The 23,653-nt window shown below is 37.4% G+C and overlaps 2 long non-coding RNA genes across 2 annotated transcripts in view; both read right to left on the bottom strand.

The window, feature by feature from the left end:
* Window positions 1-7,368, bottom strand: part of LOC110256421 — a 40,783-nt gene extending 33,415 nt beyond the window's left edge. Inside the window, exon 1 of the long non-coding RNA XR_002337891.1 lies at window positions 6,816-7,368. This is a non-coding gene — a long non-coding RNA (uncharacterized LOC110256421). The remainder of the gene's footprint in view (window positions 1-6,815) is intronic.
* Window positions 1-23,653, bottom strand: part of LOC110256420 — a 479,854-nt gene that overhangs the window by 166,361 nt on the left and 289,840 nt on the right. The window lies entirely within an intron of this gene.

The following is a 23,653-nucleotide window of genomic DNA, read 5'->3' as shown; positions in this document are numbered from 1 at the left end:
CAGGGATCAAACCAGCATCCCATGGATCCTAGTCGGGTTCATTAACCCCTGAGCCATGAAGGTAACTCCTAGGCTTATGAAAAGTCTTAAAAGCCTCTTCTACAAATATTGGTAAAAAGTTTAGCCATCTGAGCAGGTGATCTTAATTTATTCCATCTACCAGAAACACAATTATTTTATAAACTAGTGAACTTTGAATTATTGTACCTGCCTTGTGATTAAAATTTTAAAACAAAAGCTGTAAGAGCTCTGCATCTGTCTGTATGGTTATGTACATCTGGTTATGTATGTCTACTTATGTATGGTACAAACGTGATTTTTTTTTCCTACCTCTAGATAGTTTTTCAAAAGTTAATTTGTAAAGAGCTCTATTTAATTGATTTAAAGACAAGTATTTCTATCAATCAAATATACTCTCAGAAACACAGAAACTCAAAAACAGATCTAGGAATAACAGATCTAGGAAAATCTTAGGTAAATAAAAAAACAGTTTAAATTTATTGGTTTAATTAAAAGAGGCACACATCTTAGAATTATCAGTAATAAATATTATACCTTTATTCTACCTCATTTTACTAAAAGTAAAACAAGGTAATGTTATCTCTGTTACAGAATTTATCAGCAAAAAAGATAATATGATGGTTAGATGTTTACTATTCCATGAAATTTTTATGAGTAATCAAAACATGAGTTTAAAACAAGCATATTAAATAGATTTAAATAAGAAATTTATGAGTTTTTTACAAATAATTATGCTTTCAGGTAGGTCCATTTAAAAATAGTTCCCAGAGAGTTCCCATCATGGCTCAGTGGTTAATGAATCCAGCTAGGAACCATGAGGTTGCAGGTTAGATCCCTGGCCTCACTCAGTGGCTTAAGGATCCAGCATTGCTGTGAACTGTGGTGTAGGCCACAGACTCGGCTTGGATCCCATGTTGCTATGGCTCTGGCATAGGCCAGTAGCTGCAGCTCCAATTGGACCCCTAGCCTGGGAACCTCCATATGCCCTAGAAAAGACAAAAAATTAATTAATTAAATTAGTTCCAATTTTTTTGGTAATTTAAAACTTTAAAATTATCCTAAAATAAGTTAAATGATGGATATTCATTGAATATCTAGATAATTTCCAAGTAAGACAAAATACTGAAACACTAATTACTAAACATATTTCAAAAAGAAACACATTCAGCTTCCTTTTACAGAGGAGCTAAAAATATTTGAGTCTAAAAGCAGACATTTTTTGGTGACACACTGTAAAATTTACAATAAGGAAGAATATACTTCTAGAAATTATAAGATGTATTTATAAATTTGCCAATCCACAGAATGGTAGTTTACCTGTCCATTATTGCTTACTTCTTAGTGTTCACTAGACATTAAGGAAGGGTAAATAATTTCAATTAATATAGGTAATTAAAACTGCTTAGAAAAAATCAGGGTGAAAAAAAAACAACTGCATATAAAAAGTAGGTAAAGAGAGTAAAAGACTGATTGTTCCAAAATTGAAAAGAGGAAAAATCATAGGAAAAAAATCTTAATGAAATATGGATTTCAATATATTTAAAATATTAAAAAAAGTTATAGGTTTGTAGAAAAGGGATCTTGGTAAAGAAATTTAATATGTGGTCAAGCTGGCTAAGACTGGAGTGGACTTTTTTAAGTCTTTATAAAAAATGAATTTTAATATCAAAAACACACTAGTGCAAAATTAGAATTTGGTTTTCTCACTGTTAAAAGGACAAAGATTTATTGGATAATTGTTCTTCTGTTAAGAGATTATAAAGTTGTTCGGTTAAGAGATTACAAGAGTTGTTCATTTACTTCTTGGGTAATCTACCTGGGAAGCAAAGATTTTATTTTACCAAAATAATTGACCGTGCTTCACATTGTCCTTTTTAGGTTTCAATTATTTAAGAAAACCCAACCTTCTCAATATTAAAAGAGCTGTTTAGTTCACAACTATGTAAACTTCTGAATTTGCCCTTAATATATTCTATTATCATACTGGTTAAATAGATATTTGTTATTTTTTAATAATCTCTGATCCTATTCAGTCAAATGTTCAAATCTTTTGACATTTTAACAACCTCCCCAAATAAAATTCCAAATGAACACTTTTTGACCTCAAAGCACTTTAAGATTTCCCAGAGGATTCTTAGAAAATTTCAAAGGATTTGCCTCTGACCCTGTAAAAGAGAGATGTTAAACTAATTATGTTTATTAGGTATATTAAGTTAAAAAGAAAGCATTGTCAAATAAGTGATGATAAAGCTTCTTAGGTTGTATTTGTATCCATGCAGGTTATTAATTTAAGTGTTCCAGAAACTGTACGAATTTTTAAAATCTCTTATGTTCTAATATAATGTCAGCAGTCATAATTCCAGTTATTCTCTTAAAATATTGTTTTCACTGAAATAACCAAGTTTCCTTGTCAATTCCATTATAATGAATTCTTGTAAGATCTTTAACTATGGGCATGTTAGAGTCTTTTGTCAGATACAGACAGTTACTGCTATGTTTTGATGCTTTTACAAAAGTGAGACTTATGGGAAAAACCCTACCAAGTACACATGATGACTGACACTGTTTGCCAAACTAATAGTTATCGAAACTTGAGTACGTATTTCACAGTTGGAGAAGGATCTATCTTACATGCGATCCTGTGAAATGCTGGAGATCTCAAAAGCAAATTGAAGAGAAAGATAAGTAGCTGACATTGAGGTTGGGTGCTTCCTCCCAAGATGTTAGATCAAGAACATTCCTTTCCTCCTTTTTATGACCATCCTTTTCTCAATTCTTGCACCATGAAGGTCTTTATGATTCTTTTTCTCAACTTTTGTCTACTTTCACTTAAAAAATAATAATAATGTTATTGTTCATATACTCAGGACTTTTGAAGAGGAGGATGAATAATCCAACCTCCAAATGACTATTGGATTTTCCACAGTACTGGTGATCCTTTAGTTCTACCCACCAATGTCTCAGTTTCTCTGGAATAAACTCAGCACCCTATCATGTCAGAAATTTTCAAACCTTAAATCCATTTTCAAGTCTCTGGTAAATAACTGCAAACCTGGGAAACCTCATATCCAGGCTCTGTACAAAGAAAGAGACACAAAGCAAGGATAACCAGAATAAAACTACCTGTGTGGTCTAGGGAGTTTACTGGCCTCCACAGCTGTCACTTTTCCATTGCTAGGCCACAGACTAAAACAAAAATTACCAGAGGTATTCATGATTCAAAATTAGCTTCTGTTGGTAGCTCCCTACTGGCCCAGCTAGGAGTAAGTGCAGAGAAGCTATGATTAGCAATCTCTCATGTAGAACTCTTGAAGATATGACACAATCTGCTGCTTAAGCAATAGCTACCCAACAAAAATCCCTAGACTCTCCAATCAAAGCTGTTCTTGATAATAGGATAGCCCTTGGTTATCTTGTAGTTGAGTAAGAAAGCATTTGTGCCATGGCCAACACCACTTGCTGTACTGGGATTGACACTTCTAGAGACTCAGCTACATAAGATCACTGAACAATTCAGGTGGCTTAAGAAAGTGACTCTTTCATTGGGATCTTTCTTTGACTTCTTTGGTTTTTATTGGTTTGGATATTGGGACCACAGTTCTAAAATAGCCCCCGAATATTAGGAATCATCCTTCTTATAGTAACTATGGTAGTCCCTCTAGTGCACTGTAGTCTTTCAAAAACTTTAAATGCATACTGAGCAGCCACTAACCACCAAGCAAATGATCTCCATAAGACTAGAACATCAGAAAAGAAACAGAATATCCAATTTAAAGAATATGAACCTGAGACAGTATCAAGATGGCAAAGTAGGGAGATATGGAAATCACTTCCTCAGTATACACATTAAAAACACATCTACACGTGAAACAACTCTCACTGAAAACTAACTGGAGACTAGCAGAAAGACTGCGGTACAACCAAGGCTATAAGAAAACTACACATGGAATCAGAAAGGAAAGTGATCATTTTGGAACCTGTGCCCTTGTGGCAGCAGTCATAGGAAAAGTGAGATTACATGGGTGGAGACCTTCCCTGAGGAGTAAGTAGTTCAAGCCACATATTGGGCACCCCATCCCTGGGTTTCAGAAAAAAAAAAGGGAAGATGAGCCCACTGACTTGTTGGAGAGCTGGTGGGACTGACAGGAGAACAGTGAAAAGCCTGGACTCTGGCTGAAGAGGAGCACATGAATGTCTGCTTGCCCTTGAAGCAGGGCAGAAAGGACAGACTGAAACTGTGCAGCTGGCTGACTGGTTTCCCACCACCACCATGGCACATCTTAGCCTGAGCTGAGCAAACAATCCAGCACCATTTGTCACAGCTATACACTGGGATAGAAAAGACATAACCAAGGAAAAAGTTTGGCCATTAAATGAATGGTGACTGAAACCACAGAGGTGTCTGAACAAGGAAAGGACAGCCATTACTGGCAATTGCACAGGCAGCACATTAGTGGAAGACCAGATCTCTGACCATGGCCAGATTTCCAAACATGGTGCCCTGACCCTCACCAAATACCCATACTAACACACCTTATGCCAAAACTGTTCATTACTGAAGTCAAGGGTACCAGTGTTTGGAAGGAGAAGAGCACACAATGAAAGGGACCTGAACCAGCTCAGACCCAATCCTCAGGGCTTCTGCTCCAACAACTTGGGACTTGACCCACCCCTAATAGGACAGTGATGGCCCCTGAGGGAAGCCCTGCCTCATACCTAGCTCCATATCTAGCCTGTCTTTCTTAAGCCTCACCTCCTACCAATGTGACAGCTAGCACAGACTGAGGAAAACATGACTTTCATTTATGTAAAATTGAACTCTCTCATCAAAGCCACTAAGCACACTAAGACTCTATAGGGACACTCCCACATAAGGACCCCCTTCAAGACTACCACAGGTAACTGTTTCACCTAATTTCCCACAAACAGAGAAAGATAACCACAGTGAAGAAAAAAAAAAAAAAGAATTGTCTCAATTGAAAGAACAAGAGAAAAACTCTGGAAAAAAAAAAAAAAACTAATGAAAGAGAAGTAAACAATTTACGAGATAAGGAATTCAAAAAGTGTTAATAAAACACTAATTGGATTAGGGAACCACTATGGAAAGCAGTATGGAGGTTCCTCAAAAAAAGTAAAAATAGAATTACCATATGATATGGCAATCCATTCCTGGGTATATGTCCAGAAAAAACAAAAATACTAATTCAAAAAGATACATGCACACCAATGTTCATAGCAGCACTTATTTACAGCAGCCAAACTATGGAAGCAGTCCAAATGCCCATCAACAGATGAATGGAAAAAGAAGTGGTGCATTCATGTGTGTATATGCATATACATATACACCCACATGTATATAAATATGTGTATATATATACACATATATATATACACACCCACATACAACAGACACTCACAGAAACAATGGAATATTATTTGGCCACAAAAAAAGAATAAAATTCTGCCATTTGCAACAATGTGGTTGATCTAGAGAGTATTACGCTTAATTAAATGTCATACAGAGAAAGACAAATACTAATGTTATCACATATGTGGAACATATAAAATTAAAAAATGAATGTACATAACAAAAGAGAAACAGACTCACAGATATAGAGAGTAAACCAGTGGTTACCAGTGCGTAGAGGAAAGGGGGAGGAAGAGAGGCTGGGATATGGGATTAAGAGACAAAACTACTGTAAATAAAATAAGCAACAAGGGTATATTGTACAGTACATTAAAATGTACCTATTACTTTGTAATAACTTTAAATGGACTATAACACATAATATTATTGAATTACTAAGTTGTATACCTGAAACTAATGCATGTAAATAACTATACATAAATTAAAATACAATAAAAAATTAACTCCAGAAAAAAAAAAAGAATATGAACTTCTCACCATGATCTGTAAACACACAATGCTATTCAGCAAAATATGTCATGACATGTGAAGACCACACAGAGATTCAGCTAAAAACTGGGAGAGGTCCAAGTAGCATTTGTGAGGGTAGACCACATCTATTAGAGTCTGATTTAAAAGGGGGAACAGTTAAAAACAAAATAGGCCCAAAATGGAGTTGCTTATGCCAAACCTCATGTCACCAAACCACAACTTAATTATAGCTTCAGCTCTCCAGAAACAGAACCTTAAATAGGAATTACAGCTTCAGCTCTCCAGAAACAGAACCTCAAATAGGAACCACCTGATCAGGACTAGTTAGGTCATCTGCATGACAGACTCCTGTCATCCCCTAAAGGAAAGAAACTGTGCAATAACCAATCTGCCTTTTGCTAGTGTAACTTCCTTGTCCCTCCTACCTTCTACTTATAAAGTTTTCTTTTTGTATAGTTCCTCAGAGCTCCTTTCTATCTGCTAAATAGGATACTGCTGGATTCAAAACCATTTTTGTTTAAACAAACTCTTAAATGTTTTAATATGCCTTAGTTTATCTTTTAACACTAACGACCATTAAAAAAGAAAGAAAGAAAAATCCTTCTGAATCTAGAGCCCCTAGTCATGCTGTATGGATTTCAAGTCAATGTGGATAATGACAATAGTTTAGCAAACCTAAAATTAGTTCAAAAGAAGCAAACAAAGAATTCTGGTTTCTGATTTCACATATAAGGAGCTTAGACATCGCCACTCTGTCCTAATAACAAATAAAAAACTGAACAGAATGAAAAATTAACCAATATTCTTAAATTTTTAAGAGATGGAGAACCCAGGGCAAAGTATTAATTCCAAGACTGGAGAAACAAACAGGTGAATACTGGGAGGCATGGCTTACCTAACAGAGCATAGACTTCTAGCCGAAATCACCACTGGAACCAATGCTGGGGTGGGAAAGCCTTGACTATAGGTGATGAACTGCTGGAGGCTCAGTTCAGGAAACTCTGAGAGTTAAAAACTCCTAGGGAACCAGTCCTGGGGTGCGGAGAGGGGCAAAATACTGTAAGATTTACCTCCAGGAGTGCTACCAGGTTCCCACAGTAAATACCAGAGAAAAATCCCAACCTGCTTTGCAGGGGGAGGGGAAAAGGAATAATTTAAGACCCTCCAGAGGACTCAGTTCTTCTTAACAAGGCCTGCTCTCAGGAGAAACTAGTTAAACAGAGCCTGACCTGCTGAGAAAGGGAAATACTCAACTCCTGTTGCACTGATGGGGGAGAAAAAAAATGAGGAACTCTTGTGAAGTCCCCCAGTCAGAGGCACATGATCTCTAAAAGACTGAGACATTATTATAGGGGTATAGAACACCTGGCCTCCCCTACACCTCACCAACATATTATTAAAGACCTATTAATAACAGTTCCTTTTATTCAACACATATGTATGACAATCAAGAAAAAATTATACATTCAATGTGAAGATAAAGATCAGAAAATACAAAGAACTGTGGAAAGGTTCATTTGTGCCATATATTAGATTCCAGATACAAGTGAAACTTTCCACAGAAAAGAAAGTCATGGACTTGGAGAATAGACTTGTGGTTGCCAAGGGGGAGAGGGAGGGAGTGGAATGGATGGGGTGCTTGGGGTTAATTGATGCAGACTATTGCCTTTGGAATGGATTAGCAATGAGATCCTGCTGTGTAGCACTGGAAACTGTCTGGTCATTTATGATGGAGCATGATAATGTGAAAAAAAAGAAAAGAAAAGAAAATACAAAGAACTTATAAAACTCAACAGTAAGAAAACAAACAATTCAATTAAAAAAATGAGCCAAAGACCTTCAAAGATACTTGAGCAAAGAAGAAATTCACATAGCAAATAAGCATATGAAAAGATGCTCCACATCATATGCCATCAGGGAAATATGACTGAAAACAACAACAATAAAATATCACTATGTACTTATAGGAATTGAACAAAATCTGAAACACTGACAACACTAAGTGCTGACAAGGATGTGGAGCAACAGAAATTCTCATATATTGCTGGTGGGAATGCAAAATGGTACAGTCACTTTGGACATTTGCAGATTTCTTGCAAAACTAAACATACTCTTACCATTTGATCTAGCAATCACATTCTTTGGTATTACCCAAAGGAGTTAAATACTTAGTCCACACAATAAAACAGCACACATATATTTACAGGAACTTTACTCATAACTGCCAAAACTTGGAAGTGGCTGATATGTCCTTAAGTAAGTAAACTGACAAATACACTCTGATACTTCTAGACATAAGAATATTAAAAGAAATGAGCTATCAAGCCATATAAAGATATGGAGGAACTTCAAGTTCACATTAGTGAAACAAGTCAATCTGGAAAGGCTACATACTATATATTTCCAACTATATGATTCTGGAAAAGGCAAAAGTGGATAGAGCATCAGTGACTTCCAGGTTGAGAAGTGGGGGAAAGATAAATAGGCAGAGTACAGAGGATTTTTAGGGCAGTGAAAATATTCTGTATAATATAATGACAGATTACTGTCATTATACGTTTGTCCAAAGCCATGCAATATGCAATACAAAGAGTAAACTCTAAGGTAAACTATGGACTTAGGGTGATCATGGTATGTCAATGTAGGTTTATCCTTGACAAAAAAATGTCCACTATGGTGAGTGATATTAATAATGGGGGAGTTTTGGGGACAGAGACTTTTAGAAAATCTGTGTACCTTCCTTTTAATTTTGCTATAAATCTCTCTAAAAATAAAGCTTTTTAAAAAGAACTATATTCAGAAAATTATATCATTAATTAAAATCTTCTGTAAGTTATAGGAGTAAAAGAAGTCCACAAAACCCTAAGTCCACATTTATATCTTCTCTAAATTTACCTTCTAAGACGTACATGAGAGAATTATCCCATAGCAGTAATTAATTCCCCCCCCAAACCTAAGTAGATGCTAGTTACTCCCATAACGATAAAGCATGCATACAACAGCAAAGCCATCTCAAGATATCATATTAAAGACAGATGAAGAGGGTACCTCTTCTTTTCTTTCTTTCAAACTTATCGTTGTATTTCACTCTTGATTGTTGATCAGCATTTACAACTTTTATCTAACAAAACCCAATTCCAAACAAATGTTATCTTATATAATGAATATAAATATTATATATATATCATATATTTATTATATATTATTCATCATATTCTAAGACTCCCTGCTGCTCAGTAGCTATCATACCAAAGCCTAGATCATGATTTTTTGGAAGCCATTGTTTAATGAATAATCCTGGTTGTGAGAAAGATGGAATGGGTGATGTGGCTCAAGAATGATTGTCTCTGGAAAAATAAACTTAAAAAGAAAGGTTGCTTATAGAATTAAAATGTCTGGATTCTAGCTCCACATCATTACCCCTTTCATTTCACTATTTTAAATTTGGGAAAAATAGGCAAAAACTAATAGTAATTATATTGAAGTTCATAGTAAGAGAGATCATCTCCCTCTGCATACATAAGAGAATGATGGTAACAAGAATAAGACTATCTAAGTAATGAATAATAGCTATCCTTGACCCTGTGTTAAGATGCAAAGTAAATTCTACTCTGCATCTCCCTTTAATTTTCTTTTAATTCTACTAGGGAATGCTCATAGATGGATCAATTAGACCAGGTATTTTTTTCTTTCCTCTTTCATTCAGATATCTCTCTATTTAAGAGTGGAGCCATAGTGAAATTATCTTGTAAATCTAGATGTCCTAGAGGTTAAATTCTGTTAGTATCATAGCTAGTTCTAGAATTTAGATTAAATAAAATTATTATGTCAAGTAATGGGCACAGAGATTGTAAAGTTCAGGAGATCATCAAGTTGAAACTAGGTATGTAAAAAATCTACACACCTCTTAGAGTGTATAAATATAAGTAAAGATATAAAAGACAAGTCTTTCTTCGTAACAGATGTGAAGGAAATGAATTTTCAGAAATAACTCAAAAAGCATTATTGACAATGATTAAAAATGTGGCTAGCACACTTTTACCTCTATCTAAATCGCTTCGGTTTGTGACCAGAACAGCAAAGACCTCAAGCCCACTTCAGTTTGTGACCAGAACAGCAAAAACATCAAGCCCAAGGACATGAGATAATTTATGTTCTACAAACTGGGTCTCTGATTGATAATGTTAAAGCTGTCTATCAGATCAGAGTCTTTTTATTCAGAACCTACAGCTTATCACATTTCAAAAGGTTTGTAGTATTTGGGATAAGAAAAGGGAAAATGCAGATTCTTTAACTCCTGGCATTTGTGGTAAATTTGAATCAATAGTGCTTGTTTTAGGGACATCGTCAGAAACAGATGGTCTTTGTCATCTGGGCTAAAAGAAACCATAATTGTTTCATCTCTTACCATGAAAAATCACTTTATAGAACAGTGCATGAGGATGGTGTTCAATGAGGAACCAGTCTTTCCTAGAAAATAACAGGGTTGCAGGCACTTAAAGAAAGAATGATGGTGGTGATGATGGTGAGGATGGTGATCCCAAGGCTTTTTAATTGGGATTCTGCATGTGTTTCTATTCCCACGTTATTTTATTCCTCCAGCCATAATCCTCAGGTTAGTCTGCCTTTCCTATTTCTATATCTAGTGTAATTTAGCCAACTCCTCTAGAATTGTTTGGGTCCTAAAGTGTCACCTCTCAGTTCCAGTGATGACTAAAGATAAAAAGTACTTTTGTCTGAGCTCAATTACAGGTAAAATATTTCCTCAAAATATCTTCTACTCTGAATTGGTGACATTTGTAGATTCCATCCTAATAGTAGTGATTCCCATCAATTAGGCTTTCTTTTTTTCATCCATATATAAAACTTTCAAGCTGGCACCTGTGAAATTCTGGCTGTGCCCCTCTGATCAATAGGCATTTTGCCTGGTGGTCCAATAAATATTCTGCCTGGTGGAAGCAGATCTCTTCCTATGTCAGTCATTCTCTTTCTTCTCTAATTTGTTTATATGCTTTTGTACCTAGTTCCTCTAAAGTAGATTCCTCTTTGTCATTTTTTACAGTGTCTTTCTAATAGTCCTTAAATATTTCTAGAGTATCTTTCTTGATGGTTCTCAAATAAGGCTGTGTATCTCATGCTGGATGACCGCATCATACCAAGGACATCACTGCCAAAGAATAGATACATATTTCCTGAATTTCCAGTTTTTTCCAGATACAAAATAGCTTTTTCAGAATTACTTTTTTTTTTAACTTTATATTACACAGTGAAAAGTTCATTTTAAAAATCAAACTTAATCTGAACACAAGGCTTCCCTCAAAAGTTTAATGAATTTAAATCTTCCTCTCCCTGTTAAAGTAGAGACAGAGAAAGAGGCAGTGGGCACCACACAGACAGAGCCAGCAGGCAAAAGTACCCAGAGAGGCAGCTCCAGGGATGAGCAAGGAGGGGCAGAATCTGGGTTTGAGTGACTGAGGCAGGTATTTTGCAGAGCATATTAACAGAAAGCAAAAAGAAAAAAAAAGTCATTAGAAATCAATTAGCAAGAACATTGCTATTTCATATGCAAACTCAGGCAGTAATAGAAATTCTGACACAGTTTATAAGGAAGTGGTTGTACCCATATAGAATATTAATGGAGCAGAAGAAGAGGCTCAGCCAAGCTTGAGGGTAAGAGAAGAGATTCAAAAGGTCCCAAACAGGATAGATTCCCTTGGCAACACTAACAGCTAACTAATTATATCAAGCCCTAGCAAGGAGGAATTGGGAATTCATGCCAGAATTTCACTTTATATTGTTTTGCAATTGGAGTTGTTCCTGGTCAGTTATTTGAAAAAGTAATTTAAAACAGCAGGCATTAAAATAATGATGCATATGTATTTCATACACTTTATTTTCATTTAAAACACATAAAGACACGTATAAATGTAATATTGTTACACAGGACCTGAGCTGATGACATTATTGGCCACAGTTCTTTCATTAACCATGACTATGGGCATTGTGTATTTTTTTCCATTTCAATGCCTTTAAAGTGAAACAAGAACTTAATTAAGCATATTACTTGTAAAGCCACCTGAATGCAAAATTCTTCCAGAGTTTACACCTTCTTTCTATCTTTTGTCTCACTCTCCTTTATCAAGTCTTAAATAAGCATTTAACTTAGCTTTTGCAGAAACAACATGCTCTTTCTTCTCACACTTATCCATCATTGGTTTAGGTATTATTTAATTAAATTACTACAATTTAACAAATTTAGGATTAATCATAGTTGACCCTTGATTGGCACACAAGTCGATGGATAGAAAAGTTGTGCTTGAGACACAGCAGATAACAGACAGGACACACCAGCCATCAGCACTACTCACTGTGTGTCACCAAAGAATAGAGAATTTCCATTAATGTGGAGCTGACTGAGTACAAATTATCTATCATGTTTAGCGTAAAAGTTTCTTCATCTAACTTCATAATAAAAGAGTTTAAATCTTCCCTTACATTTTGATGAAGGTTCAGCCATATTCATGTAACATGTTTTCCTGGGCCACAGTGCCCACAAAAGGGGCATAATGTAAGTAACAAAATGGGGTTACTCTGGCTCAGCCTCATCAACTGAATTGTTGGATGGTAAGCCCCATTTTATCCCTCTTGGCTCTGGAAATTCCCAGAAGGTTACTAGATCCTTACCCACATATACAGCCTTCCTGGATCCTATGTGGGATCCTTCTCCTCTTGCTCCCAGTGATTTCTGGGAGGGTCCCAGACTGTTGGAGGAGTACCCCCAGCCACATACCCCAGCCACGATATCCTCCAGTGTGAGCCGCCTTCTGCTCCTGGCACTGATGGTGGAGCTAGTGGGCTTTCCACTCCCTGCATTACATCTGACTTCAGATCCCTCAACAGCCAGCTTGAGCAAGGAGGGGAAACCAAGTACCCTTTGATCCAGAGCCTTATTTGTCAGGAAGCTAATGAGCTTGAGTTTTAGGGCCTCTCATTTTCACCATCTCTTTCAAGGCCACATCCCTATTTTTGTATGCTTTTCTTAAATAACATCCCTCCAAATTATGTGGCAGACCTTGCTTCAACCAATTCCTTTCATTCTAATTTATTTAGTAGTGGAAAAGCAGTTCTACCTTGAAATCTTAGCATCTCATGGAGATTAGAGTAATATGTTTTTAAATTTTAATGTCACCCAGCACAGATCTCAGGGGAGAATGATGGGCCTGAGATTAAGCTGAGTGACCCTCACTGCTCCTCAAATGCCCTTTGTCTCCCCATCTGTGAAGACTCATTAGCTTCACGTGGATTTGGCCAGCCTCAACTTTTTCGCCTCACCCCAGGGTGAGTATTTTTCCCTTGAAGCTACTTGGCCTCCAAACCATACAGAATCTTTTGGTGGGCTTTCCTTCCCTCTTTCATCCATGAAAATCAGTGAGCATGACATATTTTCACAGGTTTAGCCCAGACTGTGATAACTCGCTCTTCTCCATCAACCCTTTTGTATTCTTTATAAAGGCTTGAGTGAAAGAGCTCCTCAAGGCATTGTTAGAGACAAATATAGGACCCTAGTTGGCAATTGCAGCAAGCTTTTGGTGCCTGAACCGATATTGAAGAAAACCAGAGCTGTACAGCAGTTAAAGCAGTAAAAAAGAGATTTTATTCAAAAACTACTACAATAGGAGTAAACAGACCTCAGTGTAGAACTGGGCTCAATTCCGAACAGAACATGAGCAAGTGAGGATCTATAGCCAAGAAGCAGTTTGGGGTAAGGGACAGAAGGTCAGTGGGTGGAGAGTTACTGAGAGGAAATATTAGGGGGAGAGGAATTCTTGGTACACTGATCTAATAGGATTCTGCTGAAGGAAGGTCAGCATGATCAGATATTACCTGGAAGGTGGAGGTGGTGAGGAAATTTGCTCAGATGCTGAGGTTGAGGGATTCTCCTTAATTTACTTGGCAGGATTTTTGTAACAATTGGGCTCTTAAGAACAAGGCCCAAGGAGTAGCTTAGTTGAAAAAAAGGCTCAAAGGACCCTCTTTAGAATTTGGGCAGAGCAGAATCTTTGTCACAGGCAAACCTCACACGCCTAATCTCCCAAAACTGCCTTAGCCAGGTGTCTTCCTTTCTACGTGAGCTACAGATTACAGTTATAAACAGGCTATGGATAGAAGCAGCGTATAAATCAATTATTGTCTTATCATGAGGTTTCACTAATTTAGCAGCAAGAAAGTCAAATAACACCTCTAAACAATCATGACATTCTTTAGTTAATACAAGCCATTACAATCCGTAAGAGGAAGAAAGAAAAGCATGTATCTGACTCAGAATTAGCAACCTTAAGACTTCTAAAAGTAGAGGGCTTCTCAGAACACTTTAGGGAAAACCAGAGGGCCATGACCTGGAGAGCAGCAAAACTGGTTGCTGGTTAAGAAGAGAGGAAGAGAAGCAACTTCTCCACCTGGCTGACCTTTTTTTTTTTTTGCTTTTTTTTCTTTTTAGGGCCACATGTGTGGCATATGGAAGTTCTCAGGCTAGGGGTCAAATCAGAGCTACAGCTGCCGACCTACAGCTTAAGGCAATGTTAGATCCTTAACCCACTGAACAAGGCCAGGGATTGAACCCGCACCTTCTTAGATACTACTGGCTCATTACCACTGAGCCACAATAGGAACTTTCTCCACCTGACTGACTTTATTAGGCCTCACATTTCATGAGCCCTAAAGTTGCTCCCAAATCAGTTAAATGTGCACATAAGAAATAAGAAACTATTAGGAAACGTTGGGCCTTGGTAGGATAATCAATAACTCGCAGATCTGGAGGCCATGTTTTCAGACACATTGAAACAATAGTTATTTTTGAATTGCTTAGGAACCCTACCAGTCACTAAAGAAAAACTAATCATGCCAAAGAGCACAGTACAGCGATCCATAAACCTCAGTTGTGAAGTGTCATGGAAATATTTGCAAGGGAGCAGAGGCAGGCTTTGCAGGAGGCAAAGGTTTGATGCTGCACAGTGGAAAGGAACGGGGCAGCTGGACCACTGTTGATCACTGGTAAGGCAGTGGTTCTTCACTGTGGGCAACTGTGCCCCCAAGGGACCATTTGGCAATGTCTGGAGGTCACAACTGGGGGAAAGTTCCTAATTACATGGAATAAGCATTGGCCAGGAGTGCAGCCAAACATTCTACAATGAAGCCCCAACAAAGAAGTATTTGACCTAAAATGTCGATAGTGCTGAAGTTTGGGAGGGAAAAGCAAGCCAGCACCCTCTTGGCCTATCTCGGATCATGACAGCAACTAATCAAAGTATCATTTCAGAGAGAAAGATGGATGAATTCAAGTAGATTATGACTACAAAGGTTGGAAGCAAGTGGATGATAAAAAATATTTTACCTTTCTACATTTCCATCAGTTGCATAATTTTTTGTTCTGAAGCATTCATCCTTCATGCTTTCTGACGTTTTCCCCACTTTTTTCCCTCAAACTCTCTCTCCTCTCCTCCCACTAACCTATAAAACCACATTAAGATCTACCCAGATATTATTCAGAATGTTTGCAGTGTGGATAAGTGAGGATATTCTGAGGTACTTGTGGCCATTCTAATCATAGGGTAGAAGATGTGGGAATTATTGATCAAGTTTCAAGTGCCTAAAATCGCCTCAAACACAGTGTGAGATATTTGAATAAAGAACCTAAAATAATGGCAGCATTATAAGATTTGCTCTTAAAATTTGCATTCCCCTCTTCTTTTACTTACTCTTTAATTTTTAAAAATTTCTCCTAAAATTTTCTCCTCTAATTATAAAATATTGCTTGCCTACCAATCACGCTGTAGGACCCATGTTTTCCAAGCCCTGTCATTCTTCAGATTAAAGAAAAGCAAATAACAAATAAGGTCTTGCAGAGCACAAACATTCTCTCTCCAGGTTGCTACTGCGAATGTCAACTGCTCTCAGTCTCGCCCAGTGATTGCTGGGCCTCTCCTAGAACATCACACGTGCTTGTGTTCACTCTCACCAACCTCCTGGTGCTCACCCTGAGCCATGAGCATGACCTGCTGAAGGAGCTCCCCTGTGACAAAGCTGCCACGGTGCAGCAAAATACTCCTGCCCCTGTGATGGCAGTGACTCAGACCTCTGCTTGGCAATGCTGAGTGGGCCCTTCTGCTAAAATGCCTCTTCCCCACCTCTGCTATTTTCCATTATACCATACTAGTTGTTTTTTGTTGTTGTTGTTGTTGTTGTTGTTTTTCTCAAATGGACTATGTCTATGTATTACTTGCTTTTTTTTTTTTTTTTGGTTTTGATTTTTATTTTTTTATTATTTTTTTTATCTTTTTTTTTTTTTTTTATTATTTTCCCACTGTACAGCAAGGGGGTCAGGTCATCCTTAGATGTATACATTGCAGTTACAGCTTTTTCCCCCACCCTTTCTTCTGTTGCGACATGAGTATCTAGACATAGTTCTCAATGCTATTCAGCAGGATAGCAGGATATGTATTACTTGTGTCCCACTTGCCTTAGTCTCTGAGAATATAGTCAAGACTCTGCATTTTCTTGTGCTTCCCAAGTGATCCTTATGCACATTCAAGTTTGAAAACACGTGCTCCCAACACCTTACGGAATTTTTAAGAAAGTCATTTCACCATCTTTATTTGTAGGACTCCCTCTTTCAGGCACCAATCTGATGATGATGACCGCGAGGAGGATGACAGTAGCAATACAACACTAAGGCTCACAGACTAGGTACGCTGCATGAAGTTACACAGCGAATAACTGGCACTACAGTGATTAGAAACACTTTAGGGCCAAAGCCCAGGTCAGGAAAGTCAATCTGAATAAAAAGATACTAAGCTCCACTCACAACTACTCCTCTCTAATGACAGAGGCCAGACTCTTGTGTCTCTATTAACTTATTCCTATGTATGAGTATTGACCCTGACTCCCAAGAGCTCCCATAAGCTCTATATACACACACCCTATCTTTCCTGTATCCCAGAGGTGTCACAGCTTAGGTTCAAGCTGGGATACTCTTACCTTGCTCTACTATCAGTTTTCACATCAGCCCACATCCACCCTCATCATCCAACACCCGCAACCTACACACATAACAATCCAGAGTAGGTCAGTCGTTCCATCCATTCACCTTGCAAACCAAAATAGACTGCTTTTGAGACAGGCTTTGCCTCTTAGCACTGCATCCAAGTCAGGTGCTTCATTACATAAGCATGTGGAAGCAATGAAGTAATTAAGAGGATTGACTCTGAAGTCAGGTTGTCTGAACTCAGATCCCGTTTCTCCACTATCGAGCTATGGGACCTTGGTATTTAAACCTCTCTTTGTAGGAATCCTCAACTTTGTACTTGGAATAATCAAAGTACCTACCTCATGGAATTGTGAGAATTATGTGGTTTTTTTCATATAAAAGATATAGAACTGTGTTTATCTCATGGAAACACATAAATGCCAGCTAATATGATGAACTTTTTTTTTTGGGCTATGCCCTTTGCTTGATGATGTTCCCAGGTCAGGGATAGAACCCATGCCACAGCAATGACAATGCCAGATCCTTAACCACTAGGTTATATTAGAGAGCAATGCATATAAAAATGGCATTTAACACAGGCGAATAAGGAGAATCTATTTATCTGTTTATCTTTCTCTGGTGTTGATGTGTGAAGCTGTGAAAGACAGAATCCTTCATACTCATTGTTTGATGAGATTCTTAGGAAAAGTCCTAAAAATCACTAAAACACAAAACTTTTCTAGAGACATATCCCAACAGAATTGGGCTCGGTGCTAACATGGAAGCCAAAAATTTTACCTGAATCGTTAATTTGTGATTTTCTTAGAGTGATGGGATATTCTTGTCATAATGTTTGTTGTTATCCTTGATTCGACCTTTTATTTCTATATAAATCATCACATCTGGTATTGTAGACATTCCTTGTTATCTTTAACTGCACACTTCTTTTAAAATGACTAGGATGGTGAGAATTCCTATTCCTATAGATTTTTTTACATATTTTAAACTTTAACAGCCAGTGCAGTTGAGTTCAACCTTTTAGTTTCACTGGGAGCTGTATCTGGCAGGTAAACTTGGAGAGATACTGTTAATGAGAGAAGTTCTAGTTTTTACTTTGTTACTATCTGATGAGTTTCCAGTCCCTTGCCTTATTTACCATCCTCCCCCCAGACAATCACACTTTACAAAGCAAACTGGGAAATTCAGCATTTGGAGAAATGTAAGATACAGTAGGAAAACTTCATAGTTTATAAATATTGTGATGCCAGATTAACTGAACTAGCTACATTACATACTCTGTAGTGATACCTGTATTTAAAAGTAATGATGTCAGAGAGGGGGTTTTGTATAGTGGAAATGAAAATGAAAATAAATATAAATAAACTAAAATTAAAACTCAAGTATTGGAATCAGGCAGATAAAGGCCCAAATCCTGCCCACCACTTTCTTGTTATTTTCTTATCTGGTCTTTTTTTTGGCTTTGGAGGGCCGCACCCACGACATATGGAGATTCCCAGCCTAGGGGTCTAATTAGAGCTGTTGTTGGCAGCCTACGCCAGAGCCATAGCAACGCCAGATCCAAGCAGCATCTGCGGCCTCCACCATAGCTCACGGCAACACCAGATCCTTAACTCACTGAACGAGGCCAGGCATCAAACCAGCAACCTCATGTTTCCTAGCCAGATTTGTTTCCGCTGCATCACGATGGGAACTCCGTATTTTCTTATCTAGTCTCATCTGCAAAATGGGGTTGATAGTGTCTACAACACATGGTAGGTGTGAGGATACAGTGGGTTATTACATGTAAAAGAACTAATTCTTAGGGTCTTGAAAAATAGCAATCATTCACCACAAAAGTTAGTTTCTCCTCCTGGGTCCCAAATGCTGTCCGGCCCTATGGATCTTGTGACCCAGCCTATGGACCAGCTCATTCTCAAACCACTTGCTGGTGAAGCTGAACCTCATTTCTAGAAGTAATGATGCAGTCTTGTGATCTTCAATTCAATAAATATTAAGCTCCTTCTGTATACAAATTTCTATGGCTAGTTGTTATAGAAAATGGAGAAAAGAAATAAAATGAATGAAAATTGCTTCCTGTTCTGAAGACGCTCCAAATTTATTTGAGAAAAGGGATGCAATTAAGTAATTAACATAATAAATACAAGTAGTAGAGTTACAAAAGAGAAGTAATTAACTTTGTACGGACAGGAATGAGCAATTTACAAGGGCTAGCCAGGGGGTGGCATTTGAACTAAGGTTGAATAATAAACCAGATTTTTTTTAGGATGAGATTGCAGCAAAATATTTCTAATCTAAAGCAATAACATGAGCAAAAGCTGGTAAAACAACAAAGTTGTGAAATAGGACATGTGCACAGAACAGCAGAACTCTTTATAGTGACTGTGTGTGAGATGCTTCAGGTCATTACCTAAACTTATTTGTTTATTAAGTTTTCTTCTTCCCAAATAACTTTCCATTGTCTAACTACTTGTCTTGATTGTTCAAATATGTTTCAAAAACTAAAGCTGCCACCCCCCATTCTAAGAAAGGGTTTGATTAGTATTTCCTGTTTCATTTTGTTCTTCGCTCTTTCAAAATTTCTCTTTAGGCAGTTCAAAGCACATTGACCTTTCTCAATTCACAGTATTATATTTTAATTTTATTTTTATTTATCCACTGGCTCTGTCTCTTCTAACATTACCACTTACCAGATTTCTCAGGAGAACTATGAATCTGATTCAATTTCTTCCCAGATGTACTAGTTTACATTCTTCCAGTTTAATCTCATTTTGATTTGAGTCCATATTTGTAACCTTTTCAAGTTTCAGAGAAGTAGTTTCTAAGTCATTATCCATGTTTACAGCATTGCCTAATATAGCATCATTTCAAGATATATTAATGTGCACTGACTCCTGCAGATATTAATTGAAGAGCTAGAAAAAAAGAAGTATGCAGTTCCTGGCATGGCTCAGCAGAAACAAATCTGACTAACATCCATGAGGATGCAGTTTCGATGCTAGGCCTCGCTCAGCAGGTTAAGGATCAGGCGTTGCTGTGAGCTGTGGTGTAGGCCAGCTGCTACAGTTCCTATGTGACCCCTAGCCTGGGAATCTTCATAAGCCGAGGGCGTGGCCCCAAAAAGAAACACACACAAAAAAGTGGAAGCAATATTTTGTCCCATCACATCCAAGATGCCCTCAGTCCCCTTTATAGTTTATTAAGTTGTTCAGTCTACTTTTTTGTGAATAACTGTTACTATTCATGACTTTTTGTTATATAATTTCATTTGAACTACCTCCTTCCTAAAATGAAATAAAATGTGGTTTATAGGGTTTATAGTCATTTAAAAAGCAGGTTTCTTTTTTTTTTTTTTTTTTCTTCTTTCCTTTCTTTCCATCTATTTGGAAGTTCTATTAGAAAAGCAGATTTTCAAAATCTTTTTCTGTCTTGGATGTTTTTATTGATGACTGCAGATGTTCCGGAGAGACATGCAGAGGGAGGTCTATAGAAGACCAGATTGCTGATCAGAGGACTCAAATCTGACTGAATATGATGAAGAGAGCTCAGCCTGTGCCCTTCCTTCTTACTGTGTTTTCTGTGTCTTTATTGTGTCACTTATTTATTGTGTTCTTACTGTGTCCATCTCTAACTTTGTTATCCTTTACATATTTGTATACTTTATTTTCTGATTTGTAATCAATTATATTAAAAATATTTTATAGAGTTCCCATCATGGCTCATCATGTTAAGAACCTGACATAGTGTCCATGAGAATGCAGGTTCCATCTCTGGCCTTGCTCAGTGGGTTAGTAAGGATATGATATTGCCACAAGCTGTGGTATAAGTCACAGATATAGCTTGGATCTGGTATAGCCAGGTCTGTGATAGGCCTGAAGCTATAGCTCCAATTCGAACTCTGGCTCTTCCATATGCTGCTTATGGACAGAAATTTCATAACTGTATTAACTGAGAAGCTCAGATATACTAATAAGAAAAGATAACATATTGTATATATTGGAAGGAAATAATTTCAAATGATGCAACTGACAAGGGCTTAATCTCTAAAATATACAAACAACTTATACAATTCAACAGTAAAACAACCAACAACCCAATTGAAAAATGGGCAAATGGGAGTTTCTGTCATGGTCCAGTGGCTAACGAATCCGACTGGGAACCATGAGGCTGCAGGTTCAATCCCTGGCCTTGCTCAGTGGATTGAGGATCTGGCGCTGCCATGAGCTGTGGTGTAGATCACAGACGTGGCTTGGATCCTACATTGCTCTGGTTCTGGCAAAGGCCAGTGGCTATAGCTCCGATTAGACCCCTAGCCTGGGAACCTCCATATGCCACAGGTGTGGCCCTAAAAAAGGCAAAAAGACAAAAAAAAAAAAAAAAGAAAAAGAAAAAAATAGGCAAAAGACCTGAATAGACATTTCTCCAAAGAAGATATATAGATGGCCAACAAGCACATAAAAAAATGCTCAACATCACTGATTATTAGAGAAATGCAAATCAAAACTACTATGAGGTAACACCTCACACCAGTCAGAATGGCCATCATTAATAAGTCCACAAATAGCAAATGCCAGAGGGGGTGTGGAGAAAAGGGAACCCCCCTGCACTGTTGGTAGGAATGTAAGCTGGTACAACCACTATGGAGAACAGTACAGAAGTACCTTAGAACTCTATACATAGAACTACTATATGATCCAGCAATCCCACTCTTGGGCATATATCCGGACAAAGCTTTCCTTAAAAAATATACATGCACCCATATATTCACTGCAGCACTATTCACAATAGCAAAGACATGGATGGAAACACCCTAAATGTCCATCCACAGATAAATGAATAGATTAAGAAGATGTGGTACATAAGCAATGTGGAATATCACTCAGTTAAAAAAAGAACAGATTAATGCCATTTGCTGCAAAATGGATGGAACTAGAGACTCTCATACTAAGTGAAGTAAGTCAGAAAGAGAATGACAAATTCCATATGATATTACTTATATCTGGAATCTAATATGTGGCACAAATAAACCTTTCCACAGAAAAGAAACTTATGGACTTGGAGAATAGACTTGTGGTTGCCAAGGAGGAGGGTGAGGGAGTGGGATGGACTGGGAATCTGGGGTTAATAGATGCAAACGATTGCATTTGGAATGGATAAGCAATGAGATCCAGCTGTATAGCACTGGAAACTATATCTAATCACTTGTGATAGAGCATGTTGGAGGATAATGTAAGAATAAGAATGTTTATGTGTATGTGTGACTGGGTCACTTTGCTGTATAGTAGAAAATTTACAGAACACTGTAAACCAGCTATAATGGAAAAAATAATAATAATTTTTAAAAAGATAATTTAATAGCTATATGGACAGATAATTCACAAACAGAAATTATATCTGGTTGACACACAAAGGAAAAGGAATTAATTAAAAGCATGAGATGCTCTTTCCCAGCTAAGAAAGGGGAACATTTTTTCAGTAACATTATTTGTTACTGAGAAGAATCTATAGATTTTCATATACTCACACATTACACTTGACAAGAGAAATTAGAACAACTGTTTTGTAAACAATTTGGCATTCTGGCATCAAGATTTATGAAAAGATGTCATCCTTGTCAGTAATCTTACTTCTGAGAGCCTAATCTAAAAATATAATGTTGGGTAAATATTCAAGGAACATATTAATTACACCTTTATATAAGTGAAAATGCTAAAATAACTGAATGTCCAACACTAAGGTAATGATTATTTAAATTATAAAACATCCACTGAAAGAAATAGTATAAAAGTTATCAAAATTGATATTAATGAAGACTATAAACATAGCAAAATGCTCAATGAAAACAATTTAAGAACACAAAGTAGCAGGTTTAGTGCTACCAAAAAATTAAAAAGAAAAATATCTGCTTACATAGTGAAGTTCTGAAGCAAATAACAAAACATTAAAGTAGTTTTGCATATTTGAGCATAGAGTTTTTTGTGTTTTGTTTTGTTTTGCTGATTTTTCCCCCTATTTTCTAGCTTTCCTCAATCATGGTGATTGACTGATTGATTGATTTATCTTTTGCCAGACCCACAGCATGTGGAAATACCCTGGGCTAGGAATGGAACCCATGCCACAGCATGGCCCCACTCTTTTGACTCATCTCTCTGTTGTTTTTCATCAAACGCCAAAGCTAATCTATTAGGAAACAGTGATTGACCTTAACCTCAAAACAATATCCAAACTCCAACCATTCCCCACCATCCTCACTGTGATATCCTAGTCCAAGTCATTATCTCCTGCCTGGGTTCACATAACAGCTTTGTGATGGAGAAAATGATGGCTCCCTCCCCAAGGATGTCCATGTCCCCAGAACTTGACCATGTTTCCATATATGGCAAAAGGAACTTTGCAGATGTGGTTAAGGATCTTGAGAGGGAGAGATTATCTTGGCCTGTCCAGGGTCACAGTGTGATAACAAGGATAACTTAATAAGTCACAGGGTCAGAGTCACAGGAGATACACTGAAGAAAGCAGAGACCAGAGTGACACAATATCTGGAAGGAGGCCACAGGTCAAGGAATGCAGGCAGCTTCTAGAAGCTGTAAAATACAAGGGGACAGACTCTCCCCTGGAGCCTCTGGATAAGCAGTCCTGTTGGTGTCTTGATTCCAGCTCAGTAGGGCCCATGTCAGATTTCTGACCTAGTA

The sequence above is a fragment of the Sus scrofa genome, chromosome 13 (genome assembly GCF_000003025.6).
Source record: "Sus scrofa isolate TJ Tabasco breed Duroc chromosome 13, Sscrofa11.1, whole genome shotgun sequence".
Classification (NCBI taxonomy): Eukaryota; Metazoa; Chordata; class Mammalia; order Artiodactyla; family Suidae; genus Sus; species Sus scrofa.
Note: the sequence above shows the minus strand (reverse complement) of the source record. Positions and strands in the feature narration are given on the sequence as shown.